At 41.7% G+C, this 22,181-nt stretch overlaps 1 long non-coding RNA gene across 3 annotated transcripts in view; it reads right to left on the bottom strand.

The window, feature by feature from the left end:
* LOC141924577 (uncharacterized) overlaps window positions 1-3,550 on the bottom strand; it is a 47,319-nt gene extending 43,769 nt beyond the window's left edge. For 2 of the 3 annotated variants that reach the window (XR_012623579.1, XR_012623581.1), the window contains exons 1-2: window positions 2,320-2,640; window positions 2,153-2,204 (exon numbers count right to left, since the gene is read on the bottom strand). This is a non-coding gene — a long non-coding RNA (uncharacterized LOC141924577). Of the gene's footprint in view, window positions 1-2,152; window positions 2,205-2,319; window positions 2,641-3,230 lie in introns of those variants that run through there. The other variant, XR_012623580.1, reaches the window with a different exon arrangement.
* Window positions 3,551-22,181: the final 18,631 nt, after the last annotated feature.

The raw sequence follows: 22,181 nt of genomic DNA, 5'->3' as shown, positions 1-22,181 counted from the left end.
TCTCTTTTACTTGCTATTATGCATAGACTGGCTTCTTACTGGCCTCCCAAAAGATGTATGTTTCAATGAGGAATTTGAGCAAAGGGAACAGTGGCCTTAGAGACTCCTTAAGGCAATAGCTGTAATAATCTTCTCAGATGAGGAAAATATACATACATATAACTTGATTAATATTCTACAGGATAATGTATAACTTTCAGAATGATGAGCATCCTCTAACATTCGAAGTGGTTTTGTGTTAAAAGCAGCATGCAAGGCAAATAGCGTGACCTTGTAGAGCACACTCCAGTTACAGGGCATACTGCTGTGAAATGCATGCAATATCAGCAGTCACATGAGCAAACCTGTCTCATATGGGTAAAGTTGTATGCCTAAGGCATTTTCTGGGTATAGCCCCATAGCTGCAGCCACTGTGGAAGTTATTTTAAAGCCTGTCTTTCCAATAGTATTAATAAGATTTTCCAAGAATAAAATATTACAAACACTGTGTCTTTGCTATCAAATTTGGGGTAACAAAATAATGCTTCTCTGAGGCATAATGTGAGGATAATCATGTTCTAGGAGTGCTTTCCTCAAGTACAAAGTCACTCTGTCTCCTGATTAGGGGCCCATTCAGAAATGACTGGTTTTCAGTGACTCCAAGAACCAGATAATTGCATCCCTCATACCAGAACATACTCTTCAGGTGTGTTTCTATGTGCCAGGCAAAATGATTTTACAATGGGTAAGCACACCCAGACTAGTGTTAAGCTAGTGAGCAAGCATAACAAAAAGCATGGGCAAGTGACTACTGTGCGTGCCCAGGCTTCTTGTACTCCAGTTGCTAGCCTGTGATGTCATATCTTTACTGTTGCTGTTACCAGCATGAAGTATATTAAAATTAACACAGGTAGCTCATAGGTATGCCAAATCTGCCTTGAGCAAATATTTATAGTCTGTGTAGACATATCCATTTCAAAAGCCAAAAAAAGTGGAACAAATGTCTATAAAGACACACTTTTCCTACTCTTTTTTCTTTTTTGCATATTAGGAAAATAAGGTTCCTTTGTGGAAGTTCTTATTATAGTCTTACTTAGAATAGACTGGCAAGCGACAGGCTGAGTCATATTGGGTTTGATCTCCCTTATATGGCAGCAAACCAGGAGTCACTCTGCTGAAGTTCACTGGAATAAAATTAGGCTAAGTGGGATCAGAATTAGGCTCACAAACTTGTGCAAGGGTGTTACAGGTGCTGCTGCTGGTGATACATGTAATTTGGAATTAATCCTCACCTAATTCATCACCATCACAGTGGCAATAACAGTTCTTGGAATTGAACAGGAGTCCAAATCCACACGGAAGAGTATATGGCAAAATGATCTACAGCTGGGGAAACAGGTTTTGCTTTAGCATATGATGAATGAGAGTCCCTCAAACACACACTTGATACTTGCATCCCATAATGGTAATAGGACTAAAAGCATAAGTCAGGGTTACAAGATAATCCCTGACATAATTTTACTAATGCCTTACACTCATTTTTTTCCGACCCTCTAGGCTGTCATATAACTAAGTATTAAAAACTACCGGGGGATTCCTTGTGATTTAGCTCTAAAAGCTGTTTCATGAATCTTGTGATCTGACTAGCTTAAAAGGCCAGTTGTTCTCTGACATGTAAGCAACATTATAACAACATTAAACAGCAAATCATCGCATCTTCAGACAATTCCTGAGCATTTATTATTGCTTAATTGCTATCAGTTTTGTTGGCAAAGACTGTACCAACTACTTTCCAGGGTGTATTCATTTCCAACCATTTTTACTGCGGTCCCTGCTGTTCTTCTTCATTATTTTTATCCTCTATGGGCCATGCAGCACTTTGCTGAATCCAATGTCTTTTCTTAAAAGCCAGTTTTCCTTGCTAAGTTGTTAATTTTTTTTCTGCTGGCTTTGATGTCTTTCTTCAGTTTCCCAGTGCATCCTCAGAACTCCAATTCATTTCAGGCTTTTATTTCTGTTGATGCCTGCTCTTTAATTTGCTACTACATATGCCAGCAATTTACAACTGTCTGATTTCTTTAATTTGAATTTTTCACGCAATAATAAGCAAGACGCGAAGTCGATGTAGTGCTATCAACCTAAGGTGCAAAAAAAGAAAAAAAAGGGAACGTACCAAACAACATCTTCAGTTGCTTTATGATTCTAAGCCTTTTTGGTCTTCGAATCTAAAGGTAGGGACAAAGATATGCAAATTACAAACAACAACAAAAATAGCCCTGAAGAAAAGTCCAGTGTATTTGAAAACATAATTGAGTTTAGCAATGAAACTAATATACTCACTTTTTTTCAAAAGGTATTCTAAATTTCAAGCCAAAATGCCTGAGGCCATCTGAAACTCGCTTTCAAGAATTGTTTGAAGGTGAACTGCTCTGTCGGGGTAAAAACCCCAGCCCAAACCATGCAGCACTTGCACAGAGCAAGTGTTACACCCTTCATGGGGGTTACAGAATGTGGAGAAAGCATAGGGGAGAAGGAGAATAAAATAGTATATGATGAGGAAGGAGAAAACAGAATTATCCTGTGGCTTCTTCAGTGCTCCCCAGAATATAGTCTACATCCCACCATTCCCTCTTTAGCTCACTACAGGGCACGAAAGCATAGTTTCTCTGTGCTTTGTAGTTCACCTTTAAGAACTTGCTCTCCTGAAGTTAAACTCCTTGTAAAGCTCTGACATACAGAATCATTCTGCTTGGATCACAAGGAACAGGCTTATCTTTTATGTTGATGTAAACTATAAAGGCATCATTTTCTGTATGTAGTTAAACCAAAGAATGGAGAATTTAGCATGCCTAAATTCACAACGAGAAAACCTGAACATACTTCTAAAGGAAAAAAATTATCAGGCACCATTCTCCTTGTCATGTTCATAAAACCATCATTTCTGTGTGATTCCTTTTAAGTTCAAAGCACTGGGTTTTTTAGTAAATGAGACAAGGGGAAAATGGTGAAAACAGTTTCCCTGAGGAAAACTATTCCCCAGTTCTTAAAAAGTTTGAACATATCAAAACCTCAGGGAGATGAAAACATTTTCCATTACATTTGTGCTTTTCTTCTTGTGTTTTTTTTAATTATTTTTACAGAACGTAGCACGGCAAGAAAGAAAGGAACAGATGATTCAGATCCATAAAAGAGCTCTTGTTTCGGCTGACACCAGTCTCGTCCTTCTCACAACGTTTTGAAAGGTTTCTCACCATTTTCAGTGGTGTAGCATGGTACCTCTTGCTGTCCTCACATTGGGCCCTCATTCAGCTGTTTCAGGGCTTTGTGGATGTTTTGTGCCTGATGTGTTGATTACAGAAGAAAATTCAGCACAAAAAAGAGCTATAAGAAGAATAGTTTCAGTTATGTCTCAGAATTTTTTAATATATTTCCATCTGAAATACCCTGGAAATCTTTATATATAGCAATTGACTCACAAATAGCAGGCAGGAAGGGACCTCAGGAGGTCCTCTAGTCCAACCCATTCCCTGCAGTAGGGTGGACCATACCTATGTCACTTCCAACAGATGCTTCTCCAGCTTCATCTTAAAGATCTCTAAAACTTAAAAGGTCTGCTTCCTAGGAAATATAGTCTAGTCCTTCACTATCTTTACCATTAAAAATCTTCACTAATACCCAAACTGCGGGTTGCACTTGCATTATCCCCCTTAGCACATTTTTTTCTGGTCTTATCCAACATGAACACAGAGGTCAGGCAATTTCCTGTCCTCCGTCTGGCAGGCCTCGATGTGTCTCAAAAAACACGTTTGAAGGCTGACATCATGTCATTCCTCTCTTCATTTCTCCACAGAAAATAACCTTGGTTCCTCCTGCCTTTCCTCAGTCTGTGCCCTCATGATTATTTTTTGAGCTCTGATCATTCTTGTTGATTTTCTCATGAAACTCTGCCATTAGTCCCTCCCTCTTCTGAAGTGGGATATCCAAAAATGGGTTCTGTATGGATGAGAAAAAGATGTCACCCTTGTCAGATCCTGCCTCTCCAACTCACTATGGAATATCAATATGGAAAAGCTTCATCAGCCACAGTAGAAACAAATAGTATTTAAGGGTCTATTAAGCTCAGCTTTCAGGAAATTGCAATTTGGCCTCACTGTGTCATTTGCAAGCATTAATAGGCATTAAGGCTAGTATCACATACACTAGTATAAGTGATTACACATCCAGAGGGAAGGAAAGTTGCAGGTACTGTTGGATATAGATGTGGAGTTCCCCTAACTGCCATGTAAGGGCCTCCACCACAGTGTCCCACTACTGAAGGTCATTTGCCTTCCTCACATATGAAAAAAAGAGATGCAGAAAATCTGAGATGAGAGGAAGAAAGTGCTGACCTGCTGTAACTCGATCGGTGCTGGTACAGAATGATGCTTGGATAGCAGGATCATATCTTCATTCTTTCCTTCTTTTACAAAACTCAGTCCAGTTCACACTCAATTAGTGTAAAGTTTGCTGGATACTAACTTTCAGACTTAATCTCCCAAGAGACTGGTCAGTAGCTTTAATAACAAGGAACCTTGTGCTGTGTAGCTGCCCAGGGCTTCTCTCATGTAGTATTTAGGATTCCATTCAAGAGCAGTCCCCCTTTGTCTGCTGCCTTCATAAATAATGGATACATCTTGCATTAGAGATTAGCAAAGACTGTTAAGTTTCCTTTTTAGCATGTGCAAGATTTGGTAGCTTTTGAAATATTGATATAGTTATGCAATTTGGTACACCTATTATATTTTTAAGCAGAAATTAAAAAAAAAAAAAAAAAAACAATACAAGGAGAAAATCATAGTAGATCTAAAAATCAGATCTCTGGCACTCAAACACATCAGAAATGTGATCCTTCCATTTTTAAGTCTATGTAAAAATAGTTGCATTACTAACTTTTTTAATATTCTTTTAAGAAGACTCTACAGAGATTGCTGTAGGTTTCAAAGCAATTATGGTAGGAGGTCATGAAAAGCCTTCAGGAAATGCTGCCAAGGTACTGCACCATCTAAAAGGAAGAACACAGTGCTGGAAACTTTTCAAATCTGATTGAGAGTAGACAAAAGAAGACAAATTTTCAAAGTCCTCTTTAGTCATTTCACTGATTTTATTTTTAATGTAATACTTTACAATTACAACTTTTATGTGAAAACACTTTCATGTTTAGTCTTGGTATTCCTTTTTGGAAAAAAACACAGATAATTCACTGCATGTTTTGGTGGGAACCAGCTTTATCAAGACTGATGACTTCTGTTTTTTCTTTTATGTGCATGCTACCGAGTTTAACTGTCTAAACAGTGACATTGTATGCTTGTTATTGTGGTTCTTTGTGTGCATGAAGTCCTATTTCCAGCTCTCTGGCCCATCCCTTCCGCATATCCCACAGACAGGACTCTTAAGTGCAGCTTATTACAGGGACGAGTTAACTGGTAATTTCATTGTGCTCCGTGGCTAGGATCCTGAAATGCAGGCTGCCTAGCCAAAAAAGGGTGGACAAAAACTGAAAGACTGCATTAAATAACCATAAAAGTTACAGGGTCTGATAATGCATACAGTTATGGCAAAATCATTGCTTTCATGCTGTGGCCAGCTTGCCATTATCCAGAGCTATGGGAGAGGAGGAGAGGAATAAAGGCCTGAAATAACCCAGCTAATGGAAAACTGCAGGCAATATGGTACTGTGCCACTTGGTGCCAAGGCCTTTGAATGGTTTGCTGTGAAGTCATCCAGGATGGCTGGTGCCATATCAATGCTAATATGCCCATCTGAAGTATGTTGATTCCTTCAGGACCATACAAGTGTCACCTTTTGTCCACACTCCACATTGCAGGGATGCTCAGAGCTGGCTGAGGAGTACAGTGCAGTTGTATTCAGGGCTCTGCAGGAGTTAGTTCAGGTCCAGCTGGACTTAATACCTCAAGCTTAGTGCCAGACTTGCTAAACTGAGGCTGGCTTCATGCAAGGGCACCTTGAGCCATGGGGTGCTTGGACACCCAAGTTGCCTTTGTGCAGAGCAAGCCTCAGTCTGGTGGGATTAAATAGTTCAGTGTACAAAATTTACAAAATTGGCTGAGTTTCCTGAGAGACAAACTTACTCTAGATGGCTGTCTATGCAACACTAAGTGTCTATGCAACACTGAGCCTGGCCAGATCTAAACTGCCTCTGTAATCATAATATAAGTTAGCCTAAAATCACAGATCACTGAGAATGGACTGCTTTAAAGACAGATCATCTGAAACACACCAAAGATAAGAGATTTACTCAAAGTCTCGTTGCATGTCAGTAAGAAGTCCAAGCTGCTAACTATTTATCTCAACCATTTCCCAAACTTTAGGTCTTAGTCCAAGCTACTTTGTGAAGACAAGGCTGGAATCTCTGTCCTTACCTCCCCAACCACAGGGAACAACGGGGTGAGGAACTCCTAACTTGTGAAATGGAAACTGAAAAACTGGTCATTCAGCAGACAGAGAGAGGAAATAACAGGACTGAGTTAATGGGGACCAAATATTTAGCTTTCATGACCACACAGGGATACCACAAATGACTAAGAAAGCAAAGTTATTTGAAAGTTGGAAAGGAGGGGACAGGTACTCTATACCCAAATGGATTAGCTGAGGCATGACTGACTAGAATGACATGTGCCTTTTTAAGTTACCCATTTAGCAGCACTAGGGATATGAAGAGAGCAAGAGAGGCTGACCACATTGTTTTCTTTTGACTCTGAGGCAGACTGTTTGGACTGGAAGAGGATCAGAACTTGCAACAAGCTCTTCACTCCTCTAAGATTCATCGGGTTACACACAATGCATCCAGAAGTGCCTTAGCTTGTCCTTACATCATAAATATGTTATGAAAGGAGAATGGGAAAATACATAGAGAAATGACAGTATTTTGAACTCTCCTCACTTTCAGTTTTCCTCTTAGTGACCTCTATTCACATTCTTCTATGAGTTATCATTTGATTCCTCTCTTCCTCCAATTTTCCTATGAAGAAATCTTTCAAAACACAGAAACAGGCACACCAAGTCAGACAACATCAGACAGCCCAGTATCCCGTCTCTAACAGTGGGCAGTAGTAAATGCCTAGAAAAGAAGTTAGGAACAGAGCAAATGCATGATGTTGTTCCCAGAATATCAAGCACACACCAACTTGTGGTTCAGAGGATTTCTGAACCAGACATGGTGATTTAGCATTTAATAGCCCCCAATGGATTAATCCTTCGTTAAGTTGTCTAGTCACTCTGAAACCAATGCTAATTTTACTCATCTACAGCATTTTGTGCTGGGGGGGTCACATCTTCAGCATTCTGTTCTCCATGTTGTTGCTTAAGGTTCTTGGTTTTGATATCTGAAGGAGATCTTTCAGGAAATATTTCAAGAATTGACAAACTAGGGTTGATCTTTGACCTTGAGATGAAGAGAGGAGATGTGATTCTCCTTCAGAAGATCAGACAAATGTACCTCTACCTTTAAACAAACAAAAAATCCCACAGCTGAGCACAGCAGTAGCATATGTTTTTACACAGTGGAAGTACTTGAGTCTGGTTTCAGGTGCAAGCCTTTCGTCATGCACAGTTTAATCCATTAGAAAAGTTCTCAAGAAGTAATCTGAACTTGGCTGCATAGTGAAACTGTTCAGATGTACTGCTTTTTGATAACTATTGAACTGAATTCATGCTGCAGTGTGGCTAGACAGACTCACTCCCATGGAGTTTCGTAAGCAGCATCTTCTGTTTTCCACCATTCCTTCTTGCCAAAGGATACATTTCCCTGTGCAGTTCCTCATAATGTTCAAAGGAATTCACAACAGAAGCATGAATTCTATTGTATACTGAGAAAAAACAGATCCTTTGTGCCATAAGGTAATGGAGCATATCTAAAATAATACAGCACAAGCATTAAGCTCAGCAAGAAAAATTCCATTCTGTTACCACTAGCTTATTGACGGAAAATGAAGCTGAAAAATTTGTCCAAGCATACTTCTGTATTTTCTTCATGCCTGGTTGTTGTGTTCAAACAAAGGCCTTCTCTTTTTCACACAATATGAATGTTCTTTGTTCAAATCTAGAGTTCATAACTTAAGAATTCGTTCCTAGGGAAATTGTTTTATTGTTGTTACTAGTGCTACTGAGAAGAAGAGAAAAAAGTTTTACCAAAGCATTTAGGATTCTGTATTATATCAATACAGACAGAAAGAGGGAAAACACTAAAGCAGTGAGATGACTTTGAACAGCCTGACCGGCAATAGCCACTCCACCCTGCTGGCGTACCCAGTTTGACCTGACATCAGCTGGGAATTGCCACAGAGCAAGGTGCTGAGATTTGGACAGAAAGCTGTGGCAGAGACGTGGAAGTCCAACATACCCACAAGGATTTTGTGAAAGAGAAATTAGTATGATGGGAGACATTCAGTATGATATGATATTGGCTGTGAGGCTATACAGGTCAGAAATCAGGAGGTCTAAAGCCCAGCTGGAAATTACCCTGGCTTCAGCAATCAAGGACAACAAGAAGTGTTTCTATAAGTATGTCAGTAGCAAAAGAAAGACCAGGGAGAGTATCCATCCCCTGCTAGACACAAGAGGAAACTTCGTAACAAGTGATGAGGAAAAGGCTGAGGTGATTAATGCCTTCTTTGCCTCAGTCTTTAATAGCAAGACTAGTTGTATTGAGGGAATGCAGCCTCCTCAGTCAGAAGACAGAGACTGGGAGAACGACCCCCCTGCAATCCAGGAGACAGTCAGTGACCTATTGCATCACATAGACACACACAGGTCTATGGGACCTGATGGGATACACCCGAGGGTGCTGAAGGAGCTGGCTGGGGTGCTCGCCAAGCCGCTTTCCATCATTTACCAGCAGTCCTGGCTGACCAGGGAGGTCCCGACAGATTGGAAATTGGCCAATGTGACACCCATCTATAAGAAAGGTCGGAGGGATGATCTGGGAAATTACAGGCCTGTCAGCTTGACTTTGGTGCCCGGGAAGCTGATGGAGCAGCTCATCCTGAGTACCATCACACAACATATGAGGGACAACCAGATGATGAGGCCCAGTCAGCATGGGTTTATGAAAGGCAGGTCCTGCTTGACAAACCTGATCTCCTTCTACAACAGGGTGACCTGCTTATTGGATGAGGGAAAGGCTGTGGATGTAGTTTACCTTGACTTCAGTAAGGCCTTTGACACCATTTCCCACAGCATTCTCCTGGCAAAACTGGCTGCTCGAGGCTTGGATGGGCACACGCTTTGCTGGGTAAAAAACTGGCTGGATGGCCGGGCCCAACGAGTTGTGGTGAACGGAGTTAAATCCAGTTGGCGGCCGGTCACGAGTGGTGTTCCCCAGGGCTCGGTTTTGGGGCCACTCCTGTTTAACATCTTTATTAATGATCTAGACGAGGGGATCGAGTGCACCCTCAGTAAGTTTGCAGATGACATCAAGTTGGGTGGGAGTGTTGATCTGCTCGAGGGGAGAGATCTGGACAGGCTGGAGCAATGGGCTCAGGCCAACTGGGTGAATTTCAATGAGGCCAAATGCCGGGTGCTGCACTTGGGCCACAACAACCCCCAGCAGTGCTACAGGCTTGGGGAGGAGTGGCTGGAGAGCTACCAGTCAGAGAGGGACCTGGGGGTGTTGATTGACAGCTGGCTGAACATGAGCCAGCAGTGTGCCCAGGTGGCCAAGAAGGCCAATGGCATCCTGGCCTGTATCAGAAATAGCGTGGCCAGCAGGGACAGGGAAGTGATCTTACCCCTGTACTCCGCACTGGTGAGGCCGCACCTCGATTACTGTGTTCAGTTTTGGGCCCCTCACTAGAAAAAGGACATTGAATTACTCGAGCGTGTCCAGAGAAGGGCAACGAAGCTGGTGAAGGGTCTGGAGCACATGTCGTACGAGGAGCAGCTGAGGGAACTGGGGTTGTTTAGTCTGGAGAAGAGGAGGCTGAGGGGAGACCTCATTGCCCTCTACAACTACCTGAAAGGAGGTTGCAGAGAACTCGGGATGAGTCTCTTTAACCAAGTAACAAGTGATAGTACAAAAGGTAATGGCCTCAAGTTGCACCAGGCAGGTTTAGACTAGATATTAGGAAGTATTTCTTTACAGAACAGGTTGTTAGGCGTTGGAATGGGCTGCCCAGGGCAGTGGTGGAGTCCCCATCCCTGGAGGTGTTTAAGAGTCTGGCTGACATAGCGCTGAGGGATATGGTGTACTTGAGAACTGTCAATGTCAGCTTAATGGCTGGACTGGATGATCTACAAAGGTCTTTTCCAACCTTGATGATTCTGTGATTTTGTGATTCTATGACCCAGCACGGGACTAACTAGGAACAGAAAGTGGTTGGAAAGGAATCCAGAATCCTTTATAAACTCAAAAATGCCTTCTCTGAAGATGTAGGTCAAGAAATATAATAATAAATGAAAGGGTCAAAGACTCATACTTTTGACTCTAATATGTGCAAGTCTCTTCCCCTATACAAAAATCTATCTAGTGTACTGCTGTTTGCTGCAGTGGTGAATAAATTCTGCTTTTGCAGTTCAGGGGAGGGCAAGATCTGCTTTCTACTTCCCTCTGAGGACACCAAGGGCCCAGAAGAAGTGGGACGATGTACAGCAGTGGTGTAAGTAGGGGAGGGGACAGGATGGATCCATAGATTACTATGGTCCAGCAAGCAAGATTTTGCAGAGGAAGAGTGGGCAACTAGACCACAAGGTTGTCATTCAGCTGACTGACTGCTTCTAAGCAAGGCAACACAAGGTGGGAGCTGCAAGCAGCCATGGGACCACAGTTGTCCAGAGGGAAAACCAGAACATCCCATGTCTCTGTGAAGTCCACACTGAAAGGAGGAGAGAAAACGCCTTGAACTGTCGCACCCCCTGAAGCATTCCACCTGGGCTCCAGCACCCTCAGATTGAGTGGATAAAGATTTTGCCCTGAGGAACAGATGTAGGTTGTTCTTCAGCCACTACTATGTCATGCTGTCCTGTTTGCTGTAAACTTACATTCAAAACAGAGCTGGACTTTTGAACTGGAGGCCCCTGAGGAGGCAGAGCTATGTACCATTACTAAATTTAGATGCTTCTGAAGTGGAAAATGGTAAAATGTTTTGCAAATACCAAACTTTTCAGGATGCAGTGCACAAGAGTTGTTCCACACAGCACAGCTGCTATGAACAAATGATTGGAAAATGGGCAATCATTAATCTCATTCTGGAAAGACATATAGATTCCTGAAATGTTCACAGATGACTTCAGATACATCCAGAATGAAAGACCTGATTTTTCTTTGTGGCTCCAGTTGCACAGAGCATTTCACACTGGCACTTCTGCCTAGAAATCGCTGTTCCCCAAGGAGGCATTTGAATCCTCTGCAGAAACAGATGAGTCTATCTCAAAGCTGCTGCATTTCCTGACAATATTTGGGGTGGTTTTACCCTATATTAGGCGCTTTTTTTGAGAGCAAGAAAGAGAATTTATAGGTATCATAAAAATATATTATCTACTATTATCAGATAATTGTGGTATTTATGGCCTTTATCACCTTCAACTCAGTTCAGAGTATTTAATTTTACTTCAGATATAACTAACTTTTCTGTACAATCTCCAAAGTCATCATTCCAACAGCAATGTACAACCACCTCCTTGAACAAGTAACTACTTCTTATTATGGGGATACATAGTGTTAATTAGGTTACCTTACTACTTTGTGACTTGCTGTGGCATATTTACAAAGATCTCTAAGAAATCTAGCATTGGATTTCTTGACTCTTCTGAGAAAGTTCTTTTACTGCATTGCATCACAACATGTGCTTCATGTAAAGCTCCTTGAAGTTCACTGGAACACAGCATAGCAAGTAGTAACTAGAGGTTAGCTTGGCTGGTGGAGGCAAGTGAAGGTTCATCTGCAGAACCTTTATGACAAGCACCACAGTCACTACAAGTGATCTGTGTATTTATTTCCATGGATATTCAAAACCATAAGTCCCAAGTGGCTCTTGGGATCTACAAACTGGAATAGATAAAGAGGAACAGAAAAAGCACAGAGCTATGCTTCCTCCTTTAGTTTTTATTCATTAACAACAGAGAAGCCAGATGTAGTGAAATAAAATGTGTGTACTTAGACAAGAATGCTTTGCTATTTAGATAACATAATTATTTAATAATAAATGTCTTTTTTTAGTTGCCTAGTTACAGAGTTTGCAAGCATATATTACAAGGTTAGCCCATTTGTGAGGTATCCTAAATATGTTAGGCCTGAAACTATAGCCTTGGCAATGACCAGAGACCTAAAGGTTTCTTACAGGACACTAGGATATGCATCAGTATCCAACAAAACCTACAGATTAAAATAATTTTTGGCATACAAAAAGGTCCAGGCTAGACCCAGATGGACAATGACCCAGTGTTTCTCCATGGGTTAGTCATCAGGCTTCTTTGTGATTCAATTCACTTGATATCTGTAATGTGCAAAACAAAAGTATATTTCCTTCATTTTCACAAAGAATTTTTAAGTCCTACAAATAAAAGATATGGGTAACATATCTAAGTACTATTATCCTAAGTAACTCCATTGTTTTGTCTTAAATTAATATATCTATATTCTGTGAGTCAGATTTGCTCTCATTTTAGCAGTAGTTTATACAGTTCTTGTGTTTTTTAAATTATTTTCAATACTTTCTGATTTGATGCTGTAGAATTTGCAAGAATTAACTTTCCTCAGGAATCTGGTCTAGAACTGAAATTGCCATGGTATCTGTTCCTCTCCTGTGTGGTCGCAAAGGTAACCTTGAAACTGTGACAGCATCATCAACCAGTGCAGTAATGTCTTCCTGAGGCTGCAAACAGTCTGAATTTAGCACAATAAACTGCCTGTTCATATTCCAGGTGACCACGCATACACTGTGATTCTGTGGCTAGGGTATAAAATCTGTCTGAGAAAAAACAGGCAGTGCTTTTTCTGCCCTACCATGACCTCTCTGAATCTGCCCTTTTTTCAACCCTCTAGGAGAAAATTAATTGGATTAAGCAACTCCTCCTTCAACCACCACGAAAGAAAGTAAGGTGTTAGAGATCCCATATGCAGCTCTTCAGGCAAAAAGCCATGCATGCAGGAGGCAGAACCAGGCAGCCCAAGAACCAGCTGGGAAGCTGGGACCAGCCGAGTCCAGGTGTGGAGCTGCTGAAGCCACCTAAAATCAACATCTTTCCTTTGAACAAATGCAAGGGAAAGAAGTTGCTGAATAAACATCAGCCAAGCCAAGACTTGAGGACCAGAGCCTAGCCAAATGCAAGGTGTAATGTAATAAACTCTTCCTCTGGTATAACTTTTGTTGAGAAAAATCACCAGCCAGTTTCCCTGTCAACTTCAGCAACAGTCAGCTGTTAGCCAGTTAGCCATCACTGATTATCCATCCTGCTCTCAGTAACTCCTAAGACAGCTCTGTGCAAGCCTAGGTCAGGTCTAAAAATGGTATGGGCCCTTCACAGGGAACTGTGCCTGCTTGATAGGCATAATGCTACCTTACTGGTTTTTTCTTATTGTATGTCTTTATGGCCTAATTTAGATATGTTTTGTATTGCTCATTTTTTTTTCTTCAAGCCAAGTGTTCACCTCTGTCTTCCCTGCCTGCATTTTGATAGATAATTAGCAGCTGTGTGAACCATACTTACGGGATGAAGGTGGGAATGGAGAGCTGGGAGCAAAGATTAAGGCCCCATTCTTTCACCTTAGAAACAGCATTTTGTTTCAGAAGAGCCCATGAGTGTTGCCATGGCACTTGGGGATTGTTTTTGTGTGTTGGGTTCCACTGTGTGGCAACTTACATAGAGCTTCTTTTAATTTCCTGACATTTTCAGTGATGGGGCTAAACTATAAACTATCAGATCCCTGAACTTTGCTCCTATTTTGTGGTTTGAGCTCATTTTATTGACTGATAATGATTTTATAATAAGAGAATTCTTTCATTCATTAGCAGTGCAGTGACTGCTGGAGGTCTGTGCCCAGCGTAGACTACTTAATCTGAGCTGGCCAGATACTTAAATCAACCATGCATTTTAGCTGTTTCAAATGAAGACTGTTTTCACTGAACTGGTTTCTATTAATTTTCACTGTCTTCTGACAGCTGCTGCATCAGAGTTTCCTTTTTGTAATTAGTTACTGCAAATGTGTATATATATGAACAGTTTTCAAGTATGAAAGGTAGCTGACACTGGTGCTGTTTGCACTGCCAAAGCGATTAGCCCAGTGGGAAAATGAGTGTAGCAGGGAGAATATGGGAGACCTTACAGAAGTGAACTTCTGTCATATGAAATGTCATTTGATGTAATGAAAGGCCTCAGAGTCGCGCAGCGATCACACAGTGTGCAACATCCCCCCAGCCACATAAAGCCGTGGCCCACCACAACGAACCACCATTTCTTGGGAGCAGCTCCCTCATGCTCTCCTGGACCCCTCTGTCACGGAGCTAACTCCGCTGCCATGCGTTTAACAGCCCAGATATACGACAGGTTGCAGGGAGTGGTTGACACGAAATGCTAGTTGCAAAGAGTAAGGCCATGAAGAAGTGAGGCTGCCAGGCTAGGCTAGCCATCAGAGCTCACTCTGCCAAGAGACCTCCAATGAACAAATCACTCACCATCCACTAGCATAGCAAATGGGGAGCTTTTCCACTGGCAGTGACAGCTTAACCAGGTCTCACTGTTTCTTTTACCCACTCACTTGTGTCTCCACAAGACTCCCTCAGCAGGTCAGCAAAACTCTATGGCCACTCTGTGATGACCACATCAAATGACCAATGTGGACTAACGAGCGTTCTCCTGGATTTCCCAACACAATTCACTGCAACCCCCAACAACAGCTTCACCAGCACCAGTCATACAACAGTGCAGAGGAGCGAGAAGGTAAGGAGACAAAAAGAACTGCAATTTAATTAAAGCCATTGCTGACAGCAAAGGAAACATCTGTGGAGCCACTGTGTCCACACTGACTGCTGAACCACTGAGCATCCCCTGGTACTTGTCTCTCCCTGCTAACTACTGACAGAGCCTAGAAGACCTCCTCAGGCCAAACACCTAACTTTGAGATGGTTAAAGTCGGATTAAAAAACCCCACCCAAAACGACTCTGGGTCTTTGGTGTGAAAACACCACATCCTGGGATCTTGTTTGCTAACCAGGCTATCAAACACTTATTTTCTGATCATGCATCTATCTTGGTTCCCCCTCACTACCTACTCTTTTTTTCTTCCCATCCTTTCAAATTGTATTTTGACCTTTTCATTTGCTCTTGCTTCTGTTGTACTTCTTTTCCTCTTTCTTTCATGTTTTTTATCTTCTCTTCTTTTTTTCTCCTCTGGTTTCAGCTTTATGTTTCTGTACTTTGTTTTCAGTGCGCTGCTGCCTTGTGAGTTGTCACAGTAACACCTCGTACGTAATTATCTCCTGTGCTCTTTGTCGTACTGTCAGGTTGAGATCTAATTGGCCTCTCAATTTCCCTGCTACAACTCCATGGCCAGGCCAAAGACAGCCTTGGTTGTCCCTTCCCTTCGTGCTAGCCATCACCATTGTCCTCCTGAACCTTTCTTCACCCTTACCATACACATGCCTTTGGCAAGGAAAGCTGGGAAGCAGCTGATGGCTGGCAAGTCTGAAGTTGAGCTTCAGCAGTCGTGTGAGCGTGATTTCAGGCTGGTGTCACTAACTTTGGGGGGCTGCATGCACATAACCTCCCTTGGGCCCTCGGCACCAAAACCTTCAAAAGATAGAAGTAGAAATAATTCTGAGAATTGAAGCAAGGGGTGGCTGGGAAGAGGGGGGGGGGAAACAGACATGCTCCTCAGTGTTTGCCAAGAGACAGCTTGCTGTTCAAACTGGTTTATAACCATTAGCTTATAAAGAGGTACTTCTCAGCTCTGCTGTGCAATAACACCAAAGAGTCAATGTTCTCCAAGTTGTGAAGGGCCTTATGCACAGCCTGTAACCAAACAGTGCATTTGATACATTTCCTGCAGGTATTGCCACACATAAAAAATATCCCTGATTGTTTAGTCCCATTAAAGAAAGCAATTACACTGTCTTCATTCAGCTAGACTGGCAGGCCAGCACCACTGTAAAGGAAATTCATCTCCAGGATCTACAAATGACAGAGCTGGCTCCCCTGTACAATAAAGCTTACTGCAGCAGCATTAGCCGCAGTACCTTTTGTTACATTTTGCTTACACTGTACAATATTGGGTAACTTGATATTTCTCCAAGTGACATTTAAATTTAAGTCCAGAAGAAAGCTGATTGTCATCTTTTGTGAAAACATTATGTGAGAATTTTAGACCCCTGTGTCACTTGATGTAAATCAGCTCTGTATATAAAAAGCCACTAAACTACCCTCAGACCCTGTAAGGGCTATAATTTTCACATAATTTTGGTGTGATTATTGTTCAGCCATTTATGTGTGACTGTGATAAACATACTCCCTTGGAATTAGTCCATTTAAAAAACACATTTCCATGATCAGCTTGCCCTTCTCAGCCCTTCTTGACCGCCACTTGGTAATTTCTTCTAAGGCATTTTAATCATTTTTTATCATTACAGGGCTTCTTAATAGGACAGTCTAGCCTTCCCTTCTCACTGCATGAAACACTGCTGCTAGAGCTTGATTTGCATGACCTAAATGATTTCTGCAATCACTGCTCTCCAGTTGTTTGTCCTGGAGGGACAGTGAAGGATTATGCTGTTTTAAAAGCATTTCTATTTAGCAAATACCTCATTTGCAATAAGACATCAGCATTTACCACGTTCATAATGCAGCTTGTCCTGCTAATAAATTTCATTTCTGCTTCAATTTTCTTGCTTCACAGAAGACCAGAGACAAAGATTGCATAATTGAGATCCAAGAGCAGGTAATAATTCCTTACCCATTAGCCCTCCAACTGCAAAGCTGTAAACTCGCTCAGAACAGTTAATCAGCAGCTTGCACCACCCATGCTGTCACAAGAACTCCACAAGAACTCCACTCCATATCCCTCTGCATAAAAAGGGAAGAAGACCACTCTGCTGAAGCCTTGAAGTTCTGACCCTTGTGCTACTGTTCCTTTCTGCCTCAGTTTCCCTTCACTTAAAAATAAAAAATTTAAAAAAACAAGAGGCTTTTAGCACCACAAATACTTTCAAATTAAAGATGGTATTTCTTCTATTTGAGGGACTGATCCAATCAATAGGAATCTCATTATGGAGTTAAATAATTTCTAGTTCAAGCCCATTCTTGGGAGTGGGCAACAGAAAAACTGTGAGATGAGGTGAAGGGATGATATTCAAGCCTTTTCCAGCTGCTTTCCCAGGTGGGCTATTCTCAGTACCAACAGCTAATGGAGGTAATACTCACTAGGCCAGGAGCTATTAAGCTCATTTCCTTTGCTGCCACTGCACAGATACACTGAGGAAGGGTTAGGTGAGAGGAGGAAGGGTCTGAAGTTTCCTCATCACACTGCAGCTGTGCAATACAAGAGGCACGATTTTCTTCATAACAGTAAGCTAGATGAAAGTTTGAGTTGATTAATGATCATGGCAGGGAAAGAACCAGTAGTGAAAGCATTTATAAGTCACTGTATACCTTCCAGTCCAGCAAAGGATTCTTAAACGAACTATTTCATGCAGCGGTTGCTGTTAAAGGGAGACATTCATCTTGCATTATTGATTTTGTTTATTCATACAGGTCTTCACAATAACCACCAATGTCATGTCAAAAGCAGCCTATGTCATTCTTAAAGCAGGGTATGTCTGTCCCATGTTTCTGTAATGCCTAGGACAGTGATATTGGACCTATTAGACCTCATCATAGTAGAAGGAGTAATTATTTTATAAACCTTGTAAGAACAATATAACTCAAAAAAATATTTCCTTTTCTCAGCTTCCATATCTAGACAACGCAATAGCATCCAACTCTATAGCTCTTTCATAAAACAGGTCTGTTTCTGGCAAAGGGAAAAAACTTCTTTGGGGAGACATTTTTTTTCCATCTGTCGTTGAATCTGAAACATTCCCTCAAGACCACCAGCAACTCAGAATATAGCTACTTGGAGCACAGCACACTGTCCTCCACACTGCAGGCATGCCTTTGTAGGGGATAAAAAAGCAGCTGAGCCAGCGGACACTTGTTGAATTCTGAGCATTCTCCATTACCCACCACAAGCGGTGAGGGCAGCTCGGCTGCTGGCTGCAGCAGGAGCAACACAGAAGGCATATTAACGGAATAGACCATAAGGCATCTTATCAGGCTACACAAACACTGACACACAAGTGCACACATGCACACACAGAGAAATAATAAGGGCCCGAGAGAGATAAAAAGCAATTTATAAGCTTTCCACCTTGCAGTGCCACAGCAAGTTAGGAGCTAGACAACTCCCTAAAATGTGGCAAATGGCCGTAACTGGAAGTCTCACTATTAGCAGTCTGTTTCTCTGCTAAATTTGGATTAAAGGGGGAATCACAAAATGTGTTGTTGAAAAGAGCAGAATCCCTTATAGAGTCAATAACACTCTCAGAGCAGGTGAGGTTCGCAGCGAATTGATACAACTCATGCAATATCAGGCAATATGAAGTGTCATCTACAAAAAGACGAGTATTTGGCAGATAACTTTGGGTCTGTTGGCTGAAGCAGAAAAAGCAATCAGTACATGTTGGCAATATTTACCCACTTACAGTACTGCCAAATGTGAATTTGCAAGAATGTATTGGCTGTTTTGAACTGATCTTTGACTTTGTCTCTTCAGAGACAAATGTGGACTGAAACTAGAATAATCCACATTACAGAGAAAGAGATATGGCAGAAATGCACAGGGTCACCCCTAATATTTTTTCTTGCTGTAAGAGTAACTGCTGAAAAAATTAGGTCAGATACAATTTCCACAGGGATTAAGTGAGGTAAATCAGATTGATAACAGAATATGAGTCTGAAAAAACTCACTCTGTCAGACTTGATCACCCTTCTGCCTGAATAAAACACAGATGTTTTAAAAATTGGAACAGAAATTTTGGATTTTAAAAGAATGAGCCCACAACTGGTACATTATCTGTTTCCAGTCCTCTCACTCTCCCTTCTTCTCTCCTTTCAGGCAGTGGCTTTTAGATGCACCCCCTCAGAAATACAGACTGAGACACCAATAGTTATATGATGTGCTGCAAGTGGACACTAAAGAACACCTACAAGACAGAAACACATCCTATGGCAATAAAAACTAGGACAAACATGACTTCTGCTTATTTAATTCGATTCATGATTGCTATTACAATCCAAGTGCTATGAAAATCTCACTGAAAAACAATAATAATCTCAAATACTAAGTCCTAATTAAAAGCAGCAGAAATGTCCCACTAAGTCAAACTAATGATCCATCTCATCCAGTATTCTGTCTTCAATGTGGGCAGTGTAAGGTGTTGTTCATGGAGACCATTTGAGTCTAGACACTTTCTGCGGTCCATTCTTCTCTATCTCCCAACAAGGAGAACTGCTGTTTGAGGGATGTTAGATGGTGCGTTGCTGCCTAGTGCTGTTACCACATTTACTGACTTTTTATCTGCAAATTTGCCTCAACTCTTTTTGTCCTGTTGATACCATCTGCCTCCCCAATCTCCCATATCACTTGTGTAACAGAACAAAGCCTTTCCACTCTCCATCCATGTCTTCGCAAGGAAGGCCCAGATGACTCAGAGACAGGCCTTGGGCCATGAACACCAACATGTGGGTCCCTTCCTGGAACAACATCTTCCTTCTCATTCTGCAGAGACCAATAAATAGTTTGAAACTGAAGAGCTGGTTTCTGTGGGAGAGCAAAGGCAGGAGAGGAAAGTTAGCCATTTGCAAGTTGCCAAGAGAAACAGGACTCTCCTATGGTCATACATAATTTTAAAAAAAAAATTAAGCAACAAGTCTGGGACATGGAATAAATCAAAAGAAAAACTATTGTTCTAGGGCTTTTGCTAACATTTCTAATTGTGGCAAGAAATGAGAAAACTGTCAAGTGTAATCTCTTTGATATGACTGCATTAAAGGATAATTTCCATGCCCTGGATGCATGATCTAACTCCTAATGAAAGGTGTGTCCTGAAGGACAAAATTTGGCCTTATATGAATCTAATGAACCCAGCATCTTTAGCAGGCTTCTCAAATACTCCTTTGTTCTGCAAAGTGCTTTATTATACTGTTTACATGAAAGAAGCTGTGCAAAAAAATGAGTCAGATTAAATGCTCTAGGGCCAGATTTCATCTGACCTTCCTGTGATACCCTAGTAAAAAATTAAAGGAAGGTCTTGTACAGGGAGTATTTCTTTTTACTGCATGAAGGCAGCGGGTCTGCTTCCTCACTGGGAAGGAAACAAGGACTCAGGTCTAACTTCCCTCTGCACTGGAAGAGATACTGAAAAGTTGAGACCATCTGCATATTTCCCCCATGTAGCAAAGCTAGGGAGGAATAGTGCCCAAGGTGTAGTCTTACCTTTCAGTAATATCTAGCTTATAAAATGATTGTGACTTTCCCTAAAGCTGCATCTGCAGGGCGGAGCTGCTTTCAGACTGAGAGGTTGAAAGGCATATAGGGAAGGTTGATATAACTGTAAAAAGCTGGAAAAAAGATTCAAAATAAAATTAAGCTTTTAATGGATCACAAAGCTATACTGTCCCAAGCAGGTGATGAATTCTGCATAATTAAGAGCGTCATTTCTCTTGCAGTGCAGATGTATTTATTTTTTAAAATTCCGGCAGTTGTACTGATACCACCTTATACTCCATCTACTTATTAATGACAAATCTGCTTAGGTCCCTGAAGGACTAAGTTCAAGACAAACAGAACAGGCATGAGGCCTAGGAGGACCTACAGTTGACATGTAGCACTCTGAAAGAACCGCTACTAGGTACAAGCTCTGTTCAACAGCAGTGCAAAACAGATTGGGAGAATGACAGTAAGACAGACTTTGGAGGTGTTGTATGATCCCTGGGGAATGAAAAGTATTTTGGATGTGATTTTTAATTTATGGGCAGAACTCTTTAAATGTGCATGGTAGAGAAGGAGATATGTTTTCTGCAGTTGAGTTAATAAATTAGGGTTCTGATTTACATGGACATTCATTACAAAGGACTGTTAACCTGTAGATATGGCCAGACTCTACTTAGGGACAAACCTGATGGGGACTGAGGTTAGAGCTCTGTGTCCCCTACTCCTCACAATCACTAACAGTCAGCTTTAAAGCAGCTTTAAGACTTCTGACTATGTCTCAGCAGCAGAGCAGCACAACCATAAGGCCAGGCAGAAGGCACTGCTGTAGCACAGCACACTGTGTAGCTGCTGGCTCTGACCTGGTTGGGCTACCCCAGCTGGCTCGCACCCTTGCGCCTGGCTTTGGGGGCCCAGCCTGGGAAACCCCCTGCTGTGCCTTGCACTTTCCTGGGCACTGAGGAAGGCAACCAAACAGAACTCCATGGCCTCGTGGCCCTCACAGAAATGTCTCTGAACACACACCCACACATTGCCCTGGTCGCTCCTGGAGGGGTTCTGGTATGATCTCTAACAGGACAGCAGGGGCAAGGCTTTCACCAGCCTGATCTTGCAGTGAGAACAACTTGTCTACAAGTGAGGGATGGACATGTGACACTAAATCCTGGGACTGCTTCAAGCACCTGATCTGGTGCCTTCTCACTTGGTCACTGAGACTTATTAGCATTTAAAAGTCCAAATGAGACTACAGTGCCAGATGGGGATCAGTAGATTGCCCCTGAATTTAGGTTTGTTCCTCCCCATAACTCTGTATCTTACATCATGTTTCTACTGACAACTGTAATAGAAATGCAGGCACCTATCTCAACTCTCCCATGTATTAGAAGCCACGACTATTTGTTTGTGAACTCTTTCCCACGCCTTTCAGTTGAGAAAACCACATGAGAAACCACATATGATATGCAGTTTAAACACAAAGGGTCACAGATTTTTTTTCTGGTAACCATTTTGAAAAATCTTTGTGAAATAAATGCAGTATAACATAATGAGGTAGATGACACTAAGCTGTTTGCTTTACAAGGTGGATGTGTGGTATGAAAGGAAACAGGAGTACAAGAACCAGTAAAGAAACAGTGAAAACCTGATATGCAAAAAACATTCAGGATTTGGAAAGAAGGAAATGTGTACA

The sequence above is a fragment of the Strix aluco genome, chromosome 5, assembly GCF_031877795.1.
Source record: "Strix aluco isolate bStrAlu1 chromosome 5, bStrAlu1.hap1, whole genome shotgun sequence".
Classification (NCBI taxonomy): domain Eukaryota; kingdom Metazoa; phylum Chordata; class Aves; order Strigiformes; family Strigidae; genus Strix; species Strix aluco.
This window is presented reverse-complemented; position numbering and strand designations above follow the sequence as displayed.